The sequence below is a fragment of the Pleurodeles waltl genome, chromosome 1_1 (genome assembly GCF_031143425.1).
Source record: "Pleurodeles waltl isolate 20211129_DDA chromosome 1_1, aPleWal1.hap1.20221129, whole genome shotgun sequence".
Lineage (NCBI taxonomy): Eukaryota > Metazoa > Chordata > Amphibia > Caudata > Salamandridae > Pleurodeles > Pleurodeles waltl.
Window position 1 is genome coordinate 528200743 of NC_090436.1, and position 17167 is coordinate 528217909.

At 41.3% G+C, this 17167-nt stretch overlaps 1 protein-coding gene across 4 annotated transcripts in view; it reads left to right on the forward strand.

Moving 5' to 3' along the window:
• Nucleotides 1-17167, forward strand: part of FAM81B (family with sequence similarity 81 member B) — a 408082-nt gene that overhangs the window by 209906 nt on the left and 181009 nt on the right. The gene's annotated exons all lie outside the window — the stretch shown is intronic.

Below are 17167 nucleotides of genomic sequence, written 5' to 3' on the forward strand. Positions count from 1 at the left end.
CCACAACTAAGTACTTACTCCCTGCAAATAGCAAATTTAAAGGAGACAGGGACATAGTGACAATTTCAGGTGGGCCTCTCAATTATTCTGATGAGAGACACGTTTAAATCATTGGGAGTCTCAACCAATGTTAGGATATCCATGCCCACCCTAGATCTGTCCTATTCTACCTTAAAAATAGACTTCTTACCTTCTGAGAACTAATTGAACGGGGTATTTAATCAGCCTATGTATATTCAGTACAGAGAAGGTTTACCCAGCTTTGTCGTTAGGACCTTTACTTTTAGGAAAGTACTGAAGACCTGACTTTTCTTGGCTTTCTACATCAACCCTTAAGACCTTCATATATATAGTGCTACTAAATAAGCTTGATGATGATGACGAAGATGATGATTGATAGCAATATATAAGAAAGTCTCTGTTTTAGAACAGTAAATGTATACCCCTGCAGGGATGTAAAAACTTGTCTAGTCTGTTAAGTATGCATATGAACATTAGTCTCCTGGAGGACACTCACTTGTTATGCTACTGTAGATGTAAACTAAACAGCATAAAGCTCTTTTAACATTGTTTCATATTTGCCTGCCTTTGAAAAGTGGTGTTTTCATTCTACTGGGGGGAAACGTCCCAGCTCCTCCAAATATAAGGAGCCTTGTGTCTAATAGGCAAAGTCATATTGCCTATGGAGAGATTGAAGTATAATTTAAATAGAGTATATGCCATAGATTCAGACAAGAAGTATGTTCTAGCTTGTGTGCTTGATTCATTTAGTTAGGAGAAGGATGCATATTTTCTGGTGATAATGGAATTAATATAGTTTATTCCTCTTCATATGTTCACATTCTCAATATTGGTATGATATTTGTGGCGTCCGTGGCTTTGTTTGAGGGCCTCTGTAATCACAGAAGGTTACCCAAACTGCAAGCATTACTCCAGTGTTAGTAGATTCTTGCACTGTAAACTGGAGCACTTGAATATTTTTTAATTATTCTCTGACAAATCACTGGTACTTCTCAAAGTATCAAGATTGTCAATCGTTCTGCAATCAGGGCCAAAATAATTGAAACCGGTATATGTATTGAATGAGTTTCATTTTATCAAATAGCAAGTAACAATACATTTCTACTATACACAAATTAAAGAATCCTGGTGGCGTGAACTGAGGTGCTCTATGGGCCAACATGAGAGATACGTTTTGTCTAATCCCACTGATGGCAAGAGAGTAATCTGAGAGTATTTCAGTACTCATTGTCCCTACTCTGAAAAAGTATGAGTCCATGGGCCACTAGTATTTCAAATATATTATTTGGGATGGGTTGAGAAACTCCCTGGGGCTTATTTGTAAGCAGCCTGCCCACCGGTGTATCACAAAAGTGACACACTGGCGGGCAGGCTGCTGACCCGTATCTACAAGGCCACGCAAAGCCACTTTGTGTGGCTTTTTCATTGCCTTGTACATTTGGAGTTAGGGAACGCAGCTCAAGTCACTGTGTTGCCTTACTTTGCATCAAGGAGGTGTTTCCATGGGTGTTGCATGGGTGTTCACACACAACATCCTTGGATTTTGATGCTTTGGGATGGTGTAAGGGTGACACAACAGTGAGAAATATCTTTATTTCTCCCTATTTCTTCCTCTTTCTATGTGTGGTGCATTTACAGCAGACATAGAAAGAGGAAAACACCACTTGTGATTGTTGTTGTGCAGGAGCTGTCCCTTCCTGTGCTAAAACAATCATCCCCACAACATAGGCACCCTTGCACCATTGTGCAAGGGTGCTTGCATTGGCGCATGACAGCAGTTTGTGCACCAGCACAGGGGAAAAGGACAGGAATGCCCCTTATATTGTAGATATAGTGCATTCCTGCCCTGTTGTTTTGTCACAGGCCAGCACAGCAACAAGGCTTGTGGTGCTGCCCGATGTCAAACCGTAAATTAGGCCCACTGTTTACTGACAAGAGAGAAGTCCATGCAAAATTAAAGTGATTTTCGACTAAATTAAGCACAAACCACAACATGGCTGGTGCAAAAAAAAGCCATGCTTAAAGAGAGGTGTAGTACATATGTAAACGTACAAATTGCTGAAGTTCCTTTCTATAAGAGGTTTTACTCCCACAAGCAGTCAGGTGTGGTCTTTATTTTTAAATAGTCCGTTAAGGTAACTATCTGGGGGCAGTTCAGAAGAGGCTCAGAAGAAGAACCTGCAATTTCTAATTTATCAAAAAAACATTGTATTTATCTAAGGACAACAAAGCCATGGTCCTAATAGATAGCTCATTCATGAAAGTAGCAATTATGTTTCTATAGTTTATTAGAACCATAGATCCCCCCTGAGTAACTGAAACTCTACTACAAATATGAAGTTAGGAAAATAAAATCTCTCATAGGCATCGACTTCAAAGCTACTTTCTTGGAAGCACTGAGCAAGTGCAGAGGAGCACAGATTTGACTTGCTTTTTCCTTTGAACAAAGTAATTGGAAATCATTTTCCCCTGCTTCCAGCCATTCTTTTCATTTGCTCTTCAATGAGATTCAAACCCGAGCTCAGCACTTGCTTTCAAGACTCTTCCTGTGCCCTGGCTCAGAAAGCAAGACATTTTATTTCACCTTTCGACGCAGTCCCTTTTTATATGTTTTCCCCCTTATCCTGATTGATAGCTGGTTCCATTGAGTTAACTTCTCTTTATGAGTGTGATAAATAATAGATTAATTTGGACAAAAACTGTCAAAATTCTTTCATAGGCACTTAGCCTTTCTTTTTGCCAATCAGATTGCTGCCCTGTTTAACAGGAGTAAAGCACTCAGACGTCTAATGCTAGCAAAACATATACCTGAAGTATACAAAAAGTGATAGAGTAAATGCTTGAATTCATCTCAGCCACTGGTAATTGCTCCGGGCTTCATCCTACTCCAACATTAATTTACACACCATGCCACCCCAGTGTGGTCCTAGCCATATGCAAATCAGTCTTGACATTGCTACAGTGGCAACAGACTAGTCCTAACTGCTAGGCCTAGCCCTCCTTGAAGTTGAACACAAGCAACCTATGTCCGGTTTCACCCTAATTAGGGCTTATCAACAAGGTATAGCCTGGCCCAGTCACACAGTGTGCATGGAACCCACATCTGGTCATGTCTGCCCTGCTTAGGGCGACACACTAAAGTATACCAAAAGTGATGGATGGAATGTTTAAATATACCACCACTGGTAATTACTCGGGCTGCATCCTAATTTATCATTATTTTGCACACCGTGCATCTTCAGTTTGGACACAGCCATATGCAAATCAGTCTTGACCCTGCACCAATGGGAACAGTTCAGCTCAAACTGACAGTCCAAGACCTCTGAACCAGAAATCAATCAATCTAGCACATTTTCACCTTGATTAGGGCTCACCAGCCTGGTATAGCTTGGTGCCAGTCACACAGTGTGCATGAGACCCACTTCTGGGCATACCTGTCCTGCTAAGGGTGACTGTTAGAAAATAGGTTTCTGCTTGGCAGGGGTAGTGGGGTGAAGAGCAATGAAGAGGAGTTCTTAGCACTCCCTCTCAGAGTGCATGTGTGTTTGGCCGGCCGCCTCAAGCCGGCCAAACACACATGCGCAGTAGGGTCTTTCCAGCTGGGCAACACAGTTTCTGGGCTGGAGAGATCCTGCACAGGCTCCCAGACTACCTGGGAGCGCCCTGGCTGGGTGCTCCCAGCCAATCTTGATGCTACTCTGAGCAGTGTCAGCATTAGCACAGGGCAGGCTGGGAGCCTGTGCCTGCAGAGGAGTGGGAGGAGCGGATGGAGCGGCAGTGGAGGTAAGCATTTAAATTTTTTTTTTTATTAATTTGTATTTAATCCCCCGCTCCCTCACCCCACCCCTTCTGCTTTGCGCGAGCCATGACTGCAAAATACAGCAATTTTCAAGTCAGGCACTGGAGGAAAATGTCTGAAAGAGATCCTATGGGTGATGCTGGTGCCTTTGCAGATAAAATACCTAAATCCCAACTGGAAATCGCTGTCAAATATCATAGGCTTCAGAGTATGCAATTACAGAAAGGAGTTTCTATTGCATCTTATATTCATTTGTCCAGCAGTGCTACAAATACGACAGGAAATTTCTAAAATCTATTTTTCTGTCAAAGGGGACATGGACATGTGTGGAAGCAGTGGAGGTGCTCTTCTCTTGCATGGGCCCCTCGGTATGTCAGAGTTTGGCAAATTCATGCAGGCGGCAACAACGGCCCTAAAAAAAGCAAGGTGGCATTGTGTCAATAAAGAATAAAGATTCAGAAAATTTCTGCCACCTAGTATGCGAATTACAGCACAGACACAGCACCTTACTTCGCAGGTCTCCATAGTGAAGATGGATGGTATTGTTCCCTCATCCTGCCCAAAAAGTACGGACTATTGTGTCTATTACAATGTCTAGTTACAATGTTTGTGACATTAGTCTTACACCAATCGGCAGGAATTATGACAACTCGCACAGCCATATGACAGTGACCTGGTACTTTATCTCACTAATTGCACAGCGGTAAACAGCTGGCAGGTGTTGTCACACATGTTGCTAAGAAGCATGCAGATTTATTCTGCTTTTTGCACATTCTAAGTCGCTTACTTAGTTCCTTGGAGTGATTGTCTTTGATGTTCATGTCACTCATGTTGGTAAGAAGCACGTAGACTCCTTCTTTACTGCACATCATACATCACTCAATTTAGATCCTTAGAGTGGTTGTCTCTGATGTTAACAACACAAAAGTGTCAATGAAACTTCACGTTGGTCTTTGCATTTTGCTCTGTTCCTCTTGCTTAGCCACATGAGGGAAACCCCTGGCAGGTGGGTTGTTGTAAACCAAATTAATCTTTAAATAGAAGAGTTGCAGACAAAGGTGAGTTGCAGACAGAGGGTATAATCGCGAGATATTTATTAAGATAAGTACATTGGTGAAAACATCTCAGGTATCCTCTCCTGCTCTGTGTCCAGTAAGATCTGCTTCCTAACATTCTCCACAGAACCTCTACATCAGTATGTTCTAGTGGAATGTAAGCTGCCTCACACTCCACAGTAAGAACCCTTTACCACTCAGCTCCTCCTCTTATAAATCAAGCATGTTTATAGAAATAACAAAATTATGATAAACAAAATTGCATCAAATACCTAAGCCGACTACTAACTTACAATGTTAACATGTGGACTAGCCACAATACATACGCCAGGCTATACATAACATTTAGTAATGCAGCTTTCTTACATTACCATACTGTTTTTTCTCTTTAAATGTATGCGTCCTCCCCACCACGTGGCCTCACTTAACAAAACCCTCCAAGAACTTCTCACCTTTCATTTTACTGTTCAGCTTCTCATGTTTCCTTCTTTCCTCTCCCTCTTTTAATCATTTCTTTCACCATTTCCCTTCTTTTCGCACTCATTTTTATTGTTAATTTCTTATTTGTGTGCATCCTCTCATTTTCTTCCTCTTTACCTTGTATTACTACTACAACTCTGCTAAGATTCCAAACTCTGAAAATTGCTGTTTTTACAATTCTCAAAAAAGTGTCACTACTTGTATGGGATCAGAAAGCTGGAATCTCCCAATCGGCAACCTGATTCTCACCCAATCTGCAACATGCACTGTAGTAACTTTTACTGCCTTTCTAGCATCAAAATGTCTTTTCCTCTCACTATTTTATTCCCAACATCTTTTGCTTTTCAGTCTCCTCATTGATCTCCTTCTCCTTCGTCTCCACAATCCCACTCTTGTCCTTACACTTCTTATTGACCCATAGTGGTGTCATGACACAGCCAGGTTTCCTTTTCCTGAACAACTCAAAGGGAGACTTCTTTGTCACATCCACCTTCCAGGCCCGCTCATTGTCCTTGACCATTCTTATGGTTTCTTTAAGTATTCTGTTAAATTGTTTACAACATCATTTTTTTTTATGGTGGTAAAAAGTGTGTTTTTATGACTAATCCCCTTCTCTCTTAAAAACTCTTCTGTTTCCTTTGAGAGTAATTGTACTCCATTTTATGTGAGTAGAGTGCCTGGAATACCTTCCCTGCTTATAAGTATTCTCTCTGGTATACCACCACATGTCTGATTTCTTCCCCTTGCCTAAATGTCACTTTAGGGTGTCTCCAAAATAAATCCATCAGTACTGTCACATAAGTGGATTCTGTTTTTGAGTGGATGGGACCAAGGATATCTAAAGACACTTCCTTCCAAGAACCCCTCTGCAAACTTAGCACTACCAATGCTTGTACCCAAGGTTTAAGTATTTTGTTGCTTGTCATGCACTGCACACACTCTCTTATTAACCTTTCTGTCTCAATATCCATTCCAGGCCACAAATAGATTGTTTCTAATCACTCTTTAGTTTTTGAGATTCCTTGATGTCCCTCATGTTCCAGCTTTATGAGAAACTTCCTAAACGTTACTGGTGGAACCAACCTTGTTCCTCTAAATAAAAAGCCTTGACTCTCTGATAACTCCTCTTTTAAATTTCGACTTTCCTTGTCTTCCCTGACTTTCATGAGCCAATCTACCTTCAACAACTTAAATACTGTTTGGAATACAATCCTCTTCTAAAATCACAATTTTGTCTGCAGCACACACTGTTTCATCTTCTTCTTCATGATCATCTACCCTTTCTTTACTCACTGCACTATCTACCAATAGAGACAATGCGTCAGCCACCACATTTCTGGCCCCTGGAATGTACTTTACTGACAAGCTATATTGCTGCAAAGCTACTACCCATGTAATAATTCTCCCTGATGCAGCCTCATTCCCCCTCAACCCCAAATAAATGTTCTTATTTTCTTGACAGCCCAAACAATTGCCAGGGCTTCCCCCACAATTACTGAGAATAATTCTGGCCCTTTAAAACTCCTTGACGGGAAAATGAATGTCTGGATTCTACTCCCTTCACCTTGCATTACAATTGCTCCTAATCCCTTGACACTTGCATCTGTAATTAAGGTAGATTTCATGTTAGGATCAAAACTGCTCAACTTCGGAGCAGCACTTAGTTCTTTCATTATTAATTTAGACTCATTGTCACACTCATGGTCCCAGTTAAAGTCTACTCATTTTCTTAACAAACGTTTTATTTTTACACTCTTCATGGCAAAGATTGAGATGAACTTACAATATGCAGCCATCCCTAAAAACATAAGTTGCTCCTCTTTATTCTGTGGTGATGCTAGCCCATTGATTGCATCCACTAAAGATGCTTTCGGTTTTATGCCCATATCAGAAATGTAATGCCCTAAATATTCTATGCATTTTTGCCTACATTTACACTTTCCACCTTTTATTGTCAAGTTCACATCTTGTAGCTTCCTGAATACCAATCTTGCTCTGTTCTCATGATCAACCACATTTGACCCATAAATGAGCACATAATCTTAGTACCCTAATGCCTTCCAAACAATTCAGTATTCTTTCCTTTGCTCTTTGGAAAACTGAGGCAGCTGACACCAATTCAAAAGGCATTCTCTTATATATGAATGTGCCGAAAGGTGTTACAAAAGCTGTCATGTCCTTGGATTTCTCATTCAGCTCAATTTGATGGTAAGCTGGTTTTAAGTTGATCGACAAGAACATTTTGGCCCTTCTTAAAGAAGTTCGCATAACAGCGATATTGGGAATGGGATACTTATCTACCACTACCCCTTTGTTCATTTGTCTCCTGTGTTTTTGTTTTTGCTTTCCCACACTAACATCTTCTTTTGATTCCTTCTTTATAATATCTACGCACTTCATAGAATGACACATTTTTTTGCTATTATCAAAACGTCTTCGATCGTAGGTTCATCTTTCTGCCAGAGCTCATCTTTGACCTTCTCAATGCTAAATCTAAGCATGAACTGGTCCCTTATACGTTGTTCTATAGGCCCCATGTATTTGCACAAGGATGTCAGTTTTCTTAAGTCAGTGACTTAATTTTCTACTGACTCTCCCTCTCTCTGAATTCTACGACCAAAGTGATATCTCTCCAATGTGGTGCTAAGTTCTGGTAAGTAATCGTTATCCAATTTTTTATACATAACTCATATTCACTTAAACCTTTTGCTGCACTCACAATCAAAGGAGGAAGATGAGCAAAGGCTTCCTGCCCTTCTGGCATAGACAATGCAACAGTAAGGCAGAGTCGCTCCGCAAACTATGGAGTATCCTTCAAAAACTTTTTTCCATTTGTTCCATTTTATGACTGTATCTCCAGGTACTGATAGAAAGAATGGTGGTGCTGTTACCTTCTGCATAGTATCCACTTTCCCCCCAAATATAAACAAAATGTTTGTTAAAATATGTAGTGAATAATCACTATGAGCACAGTATATAGGAATAATATTTCATAAGTTTGGTATAACCGATATGAATGAGAAATCTACACCAACAAGATTATCCTATTGTTACAGTGTGCCTTTAAATATGCACTTCACTGTGTGTTTGTTCAGATTCCTACGCAACAGATTCCTCTGACGTATGCCTATCACTGACCACAATAGGCAACAGACTCCACAGGCGTGGGCCTGTCATCGATGATGTCTTACTCCAGTGCTTAAAAGCGTGCCTTTTGCAGTACATACGCAGGCAAATATGTCAACTGTGCCAATAGATCCAAAGCATGTCTGTCGCTGTGCACTTACAGGCAACTGGTAGTGTTAAAGCAAGCCTGTTACTGTGCCAATACAGGTTAAACCGAGATCCGAAGGGTGCCTGTCACTGTGCGCTTAAAGGCAACCGGTAATGTTAAAGCATGCCTGTCGCTGTAACAACGTCGCAAGTTACATGTAGGCTAATTGGCTGCTGACCAACTAAACAAAATGGTCGCTATAGCATCAGTCTACATTACTTTTCACTGTCAGTAGGGCTTGTTTCCTTCTGTTCGCTCGCATGCATGTGTGCTTCACAAGGCAGTAGAGCTTGTTTTTCATGTGTGTAAGCTTACACATTTTCTCCATGCAAGTCAAACACTTTGCATCCTGGCACATGTGCGTGAGCTTACAAATTTTCTCCTTGCATGTCAAACACTTTGCACCCCAGCGGATGCCACAGTGCAGGAGAAATACTGAAGATGTTGCACACTGCCACACGTGCAATGCCACTGGAATGTGGTAAGACTTCTGTGTTCTGTTAATCCTCCTTGAGCTTGCTCTCACACAATTTAAAAAATATTCTGTAGTGTAACGTTCACACGGAGTTGCTCGCAGTCAATAATAATGTCATAAAGCATATCAGATGTGAAGCACTGCTGCACTTGAAATGCAAAGAGATTACCAGCAGTGTGACGTTCACAAGTAGTTGCTCTCACTTGTTGATAATGTCATTAAACATATAAGCGCATATGTTTTACACATAAAACATAGAGTACCAACAAAGATTTTTTATCCTCTCACAACACGGGTGTACAGAACATGAGTCCTCGCCTGATTAGATGGATGTTGAGATGATCTAGTGTAGAGTTTCTTCTCAAAGGGTAAGGGCAATGGTTACCTCCTCCTTCCTCACCCACAATGTTCTCCTTAATTGTCAGTGTCGTAAATGAAGTTATCTTTATGTAGACGAGCTGCAGGCACAGGATATAACCTCAAAATATTTATTAGGATAAGTACATTAGTGAAATCATCTCAGCCAACCTCGTATCCAGTAAGATCTGCTTCCTTCTCCACAGGGCCTCTAAATCAGTATGTTTGTATGTATTTATTATTTTATTAGCTAATAAAAACCATAAAACATTCCATCGCCATAAAATAGCACAAGGCATAAGTACAATAAATAACGAAGGATTTAATCAGGGCTAAAAACACATTAACCCCTAATAAGACCGTTTACAAATATAAAACATGATTAAAATCGTGGTAAAACACATAGGGGGTTATTATGAGCCTGGCAGTCGGTGATAATGTGGTGGTAGTGTTGCAGCCAACCCGCCAATTTACCATTCCGACCGCCATAAGAATCTCCAGCCCGGCAGCCGCTATCGTCCCGCCGGCGGCATCATGACCCTGCCTACTGCCATGGTTTTCGTAGCGTTTGCAACACCATGAAAACAATGGCGGGAGGCCCTACCAGTGACAGGGAACTCCTTCCCTGTCACTGGTAGGAGGCTCACCCCCCAAACACTCCCCAGACACCCCCCACACCCTTCCATCCACACCCCCTCTTCTAATTCCCCCATTCATGCACACTCACAGACACTCACCATGCATACATACACGCACTCACACATTCATACAGGCATTTATTCACAAATGCATCCATTCTTTCTCACACACATCCATACACGTATTCACACTGACACGCAGACACGCATTCACACTTTCATTCATTCGCGCATTCTCACACATGCACTCACGCAAACAACACTACACACACATTTGCATTCATACACACACTCACACATTCATGCACACAACCCCACACACACACACACACAACACCCCCACCCGCTCCCCTGTTGGAAACCCAACTTACCTGCATCCAAGGGGTCTTCCGGCATGGAACGGGACTGTGAACTGCTACCATCAGCAGCACCCGCCAGCTGAAAACCGCCAGGCCGTATTTATTTCTCATAATACGGGGTCTACTGGCGTGGCGCTGCTGGTGGTAGCAGTGCCACCTTAACACCATCCGCCAGTATGGCCACTGCTGGACTTCCACCCTTCTTGTGGCAGAAATCCGGCTGTGGTCATAATTTGGTGGACGGATGTTAGCAACGGCAAAGGTCTTTTGGCGGCTGTCGTCCCGGTGGTAGGCGGCATTTACCGCCATTGTCTTAATGAGGGCCATAGTTACATAAATACCCCCATTCATCCTTCAAACCTATTAATCTCCAATAAAGCTGTTTCCGAGGATGCAAAGGGTAGTGAAATCGCTATAAAACATGAGTTAACTCATTCAACATTATTCACTTTGCTGTGATAATGGGAGGAGCCAGCCCTCAGATCAAGTTTTTAGGCATTTTTTGGGGGGCAACCGTAGATTCTTAGTAACAGAGTATCAAAAAGGCATTTGATATTTAAGAGTTGCTAGCTTAATTCAGTTACCATGTTGGCCAAGAAAAGTGAGTTACAGTCCTACAGCCAGGTGACTGAGTACTGATTAGATGGTAAATAATCAAAACTTGACAGCAATATGCACATCCTAACCCATGGTATATACATCCTGACCTAAGGTCTCGAGGGGTACTATGCTCTATTAGTAATCCAGTTGCTGTAATCCCTAAGTTCTTAAAGGGGCAGTGAGAGAAGTAAAGATATTAAAAACAAATGACCACTCTAATATTCAGTATTTCAATTCTAGAATCAAGTGTTTCAATTAGGGCTTCTCTACATGTTCTAATCCCTAAGTTATTGAATTCTTTCTTCAACATTTTTCTTCTTTGAATAGCCAAAGCTGGGCAAATGCAGACCACATGCTCTAATGTTTCCACCACAAGGTGGCATAAGCTGCATTCCTGATTGGCTTTTTGTGACTCATTCTTCCATTTAGGCATGAGGTCTAGCGTTGGCATCTCGCCTAGCCTTAGCCTTAGAAAGTGTTGTTTAATTTTCAAAGAAGAGGGTGCAGCCACCAATTGTGATTCTTTATTTGTTTTATATGATTTAAGAACTGACCAACCATGAGACCTTTTGGCCAGTTCCTCTCTATCTTCTAGCCAGCTATGCAATTTTCTTGATTTATTCAAAACTTTCTTAAATGCTGAACAAGACAGGGTCTGGTCCCATAAATCAACCAGATCCAACTGCTTTAATCTTCTTTCCAAATACTCTTTATAATTACTGTTGCCCCCTGTTAAGGTTAATTTCCTGTCATACTAAGTTAGCTGACGTCTATTTTGGGGCATGCCTCAATTTATGACAGCATTTGATAAACGCCGCAGGTCTAGCTAAAGACTGCTTTACTAGGGAGTCTTCCATTCTAACCTGGGCCATTGATGCCGATCTAGGTAACTGGAAAACTTGCTCATATGATTTTACCAAAACTTTATCCAGGAGTGCTTCCTCTATCCCCCTCATTATTTCAGTACCACAAGTGAGCATTGGCAATAATTTAGCTCTTATTACTGCTGTTAGAGATTTAAGGGTATGCCTGCGGATGGTCTTAGCTAGGATTCCAAAGACATGAATGAGAGATTGTGCCTTGTTCTTTATCCCTTCCATGTGACATGCATAATTCCCTCTTGAGTCTATCCTAACCACTAAATACCTATTTACCACTTCCTCTATTATCTTTCCGTTTTAATGCCACTTACGTTGATTAGAAGGTCTCCAGTTGAGGACAGTCATTTTTGTTTTATTCTGGTTTATTTCCAACTCAATTGTTTTTGTGTACCCTCCTAGATTGTTCATCAATTTTTGCATCCCTATTCTGGAATTGCTAAGCACAGCAGTTTATCTGCATATAGCAAGTTGGATAATTGATAACCCCTGAGGGTGGGTGGCTGGGCAGACAGGCTGTTTAGCCTTGTAGAAAGGTCTGCGATATAAAGATTAAGGAGAATTGGTGCTAAAACGCAGCCTTGTTTTACACCAACTGTTGTTTTGACATCCCTGGATAATACTAACCATCTCCAACTTTAACCTTCACCCATGTATCGGAGTACAGTAATCTAATAGCGTTTAAAATGGTTAAGAGCAGCCCCCATTGCTGTAATTATGCCCACAGATTGCTACAAGGTACACAGTTGAAGGCTGCTTTAAAGTCGACACAGCACAAATATAATCAGGTATGTTCTAGTTGAATGTGAGCTGCCTCACGCTCCACAGTAAGAACCATTTACCAGAGAGGTGTCAACCAACTTGCTTAGTGACCTGCAGACCTCATACTTTTTTCTTTGCCCTTTGCACACCTTAACGCCACTTGACTCATTCCCTTAGAAAGCTGTCTCTGACGCTAATGATAGAAAGCTTTAATGCAGTTCATCGAGGACAGTTGCACTTTATTTTGCTCAACTCGTTCATCCATATGAGGGAACACTCATACTTCACCACTTTAATTGCACTGTGTTGAACTGCTACTGGATGTGCCCGCCCATCTCGCCCAAAAATATGCAGGTTTTGCACTCTATACAATTTTTATGCACTTTTTAAGTCCCCCAATCAGTTTTCTTTTTTTTAGTAGAGTCGTCTCCGATATTAGTTCTATGAAAGTTTTAATGAAATTTCACGTTGAACAATGTATTTTACTTTACTTAAAAGCATATATCCTATTACTCAGTCAGTACTTTAGATTAGTAATTTTTTTCTGCGTTTACACATAATGGATAATTTTTTTATAATATTTTATTTCTTTGCTAAAGTGTTTCTATGCACCTACATGTACCCGTAATCATGTAATGCAAACATAGAATGTGTATGAAAGTACTGCAGTCTATTGTCTGCATAAATGTATTTCTGTTTTTACTGTTACTGTGGTACATACTCAGAAGGAACTGCAATGATTTTAATTAATCACGCAATAAAAGTATTCATTCATTCCTAGTCAGGGCAAGTCACAAAAACACCCTAAATTAACCTGTGCTCACCCCCGGTTGCTTGGCACAGAGCAATCAGACTTAATTTAAGAGGCAGTTTGTAAAGTAAAGTATTTGTGCATTACTTGAAACAGTAAAACAGTGAAGACACCACACAAGAAGATACTACACCTGGTTAAAAAAAAATAGAGCTTAATTTAGTGCATAAAACAAGACCAAAATGACAAAAATCTTTTTAGTAGAACCAGAGCTATGTATTTTAAAAATGTAGACTGAAATACAGTGCTCAAAATCATAAAGCACTAACCCTGGCTATCTGGTCACGGTAGACCGGGTCATATCTGAAAGTTCAAGGCGACTGCAATGGAGAGCGGGTCGGGTACAGGGATCACCTTTGGCCCTCTGCAAAGTACCTTGTTTGTGTTGACATCGAAGGACATGTGAGGAGCAGGGGAGGTGATGTGCCATTGTCAATCCTTAAGATGGAGGCAGTGCATCAGTTCCATGCAATGCAAAGTCGGAAATGGAGGTGAAGCGATGCGCTACACGTGAACCTTGCACCAGTGGTGATACATTGGCATCGATGGATATGCACCAGTTCTGGTGGATTCTTGGTGGAGCAGCACTTTATACCCACTTCCAAGGGTCCTGACTGGGTAAGCACCACCTGGCAGGGCAGGACTAACAGATGTCGGAGTCCAGGTGCTGTGGCAGGTGCGTTGGAAGTCTTTTATGTCCCTGAGACTTCACAAAACAGGAGGCCAGTCAACTAGCCCTTGGAGTAACCCTGGGTGTTGGGATCAAATGATGTGGGTCCATTCCTTCTCGCTCAGGCTAGGAGGCCAGCAGGTCAGCACAGCAAAACAGCAATTCTTCCAGAGCAGCAGTCCAGCAGAGTGCCAGGCATTCATCAGCACAGCAGTTCTTCTTCCTGCCAAGTCAGAAGTGTACTGACTTGATAGGGTCAGAGGTCCAGGTCTTATACCCAGTGGTGCCTTTGAAGTGGAGGAGACCTCGGAGAAGGGCTTTGAAGGGGACAGAGGACCTCCCTTCCTGACCTGGCTCTGGAGTTACTGGAGCGGGTTAATCAGTCCTTTGTGTAGGGAGAGGACACAGCCTATTCAGATGCAAGTGTGAGGCTTTGGTCAGCTCCTCCCTCCCATCCTGGCTATGATGGCCCATCAGAATGTGGACGGCCCATCAGGATGTGGATGCCCATCAGGTCACACCTAAGCTCCTTTTGTGTGTGGCTGTCTAGAGTGAATTTACAAAGCCCAGCTTCCATCCACTCAGATGTAGGTTGGATACAGGCTGCAGGCACAGAAGACTAAGAACAGGAAAATGACAACTTTCTAAAAGAAACCCTTCTTTTGTTGTTTAACTTTCTAAAAGTGGCCTTTTTTTTCAAAACTGTAACAGTAAATCTGACTTTACCATTAAAGAGGATTTATCATTACAGTTACATAGGCAGTAAACATGACAGACCTAAGTCCTCCCAATTCGGCATTACAGTTTATTAAATGTAATAAGGAATACCCAATGTTACACTATGGGAGGGGTAGGCCTCATAGTAGTGAAAACCAAATTTGGGAGTTCTTCACTACCCGGAGACGTAAAATTTAAAAGTACATGTCCTTCCTCGTATGTACAGCTCCCTGCCCTATGGCTACCTAGGGTCTACCTTACGGGTGACTTATATGTAGTAAAAGAGAAGTTCATGTTTTAAAGTTCTACTTAAGCAGGTGGCACAATCAGTGCTCCAGGCCCACTAGTAGCAGTGGCCTCCAGTGATCTCCAGGCCCTGGGCACATGTAGTGCACTTTACAAAGGACATATAAGTAAATTAAATATGTCAATTAGTTATATACCAAACAAATCGTGTTTTAGGAAAAGTACACAGAGTCCTAAGGCCAACAAGTACGAATTTAGCAAAATTGGGGGCAAGCAGGTAAGCAGGTCTAACAGCTACACATCAAGTATACTAAAAGTGATGGATGGAATACTTAAATAAAATCACTCTTGACACTGCTCCAATGGTAACAGTCAAGCCCGAACTACCGGGCCAGGTCGTCCCTGAACCAGAATACAACCTAGGATGGTTTTCTTCCTGATTAAGGCTATCAACCACGGAAAGCTTGGTCCCAGTGACACACTGAAGTATTCAAAAAGTGATGGATGGAATGCATGAATTATTCTCAGCCACTGATAATTTCTTAGGGTCACATCCCAGCCCATCAGTATTTTGCACACCATGCTACCACGATTTGGACCCAGCCATATGCAAATCAGCTTTGAACCTGCCCCAATGGAAATAGTCCAGCCTAAACTGACAGGTCAGGTCCTCCTTGCACCAGAACACAGGCAGCATAGGACCAGTTTCTCCCTGATTAGGACACAATAGCCAGGTGTAGCTTGATGCCAATGAAACAGTGTGTACAGGACCCACTTCTGGGCATACTCGTCCCACTTAGGGTGACACACCAAAGTACACAAAAAGTGATGGATTGAGTGCTTGAATAAATCTCAGCCAATGGTAATTACTCGAATCTCTGTTATTTTCACACCATGCCTCTTCAGTTTGGACCAAGCAATAGGCAAATTAGTTTTGACCCTGTTGACTGGTTTTGCCCTGTTTAAGCTGTTTGGTGTTCATCGGCCAATTATTACTTGGTCCCAGTGACACAGTGTGCCCAGGCCCGGCATCTGGGCATACCCATCCTCCTTAGCGTGACACACTGAAGTATACAAAAGTGATTGATGGAATGCTTGAATACCATACACAGTCTTGTTAGCAATGATGGCATTTCGGATGTTGCTGCCATGTTATGTTATCAATGTGGTTCTTAACATTTTGACCTCCGTTTAACCCCCACCAAATCATTACTGGATCGCCTGGACCCCCATTGAATCATTATTGAAAACAGCAGTCCCCACTGAGTCATGATCTTATCCCAGGGACCCTGGACTAAGTATTTTTGATGATTTAAACTGCAAAAAAATTAAATAAAAAATAAACAAGCATTCATCAAACAAATACACAAAGGCTAAATATTTTATTTAATACACAAACAAATGCTAAAAACAAATCAATTTCAATGGGAAGGTTGGAGCTTTTCTAAATTCAATTGAGGCAACACATCATGCATATTATATTGATGCACTTGTACTGCTCCCAAAAATCAGTCTTGGAACACTGACTTAATTTTTAGCTCCCAATTACAAATTTCTTTACATTAACAGAATGTTTTACATTTTCTAATTTTATGTTTTGCTTTTTTATTTGCATATACTTTATAAATTTGTTGATGTTATTTAATTTTTAGAGCTGTCACAGACCCACACAGTAGGCTTCGCAGAACCCCAGGGGTCCTCCGAGGCCACAGGTTAAGAACCACCAGGTCATGTCATGAGTGATGGAATATGTGGGTTAATTAGCAGTGCATGACTAGGGTGTGAGTCATAGTTACAGGAGATGACTATGTAACTTTAGGGAAAAACTGGTGAATTTCAGTGGTTTTGTTTTAACTGACATTTTCACCTAATTATAACACCCTTTGAACTTCTGGTTTTTCAGTGAATTGGTAAGGTTTTTTTTATTTAATGTGAAGTAAGACATAATTACAATTCATAATAGAACATAACTTTAATCTTTGTTTTTTTCAGTGACTTTCTTGTTTTTTTTTTAACGGAAAGTAA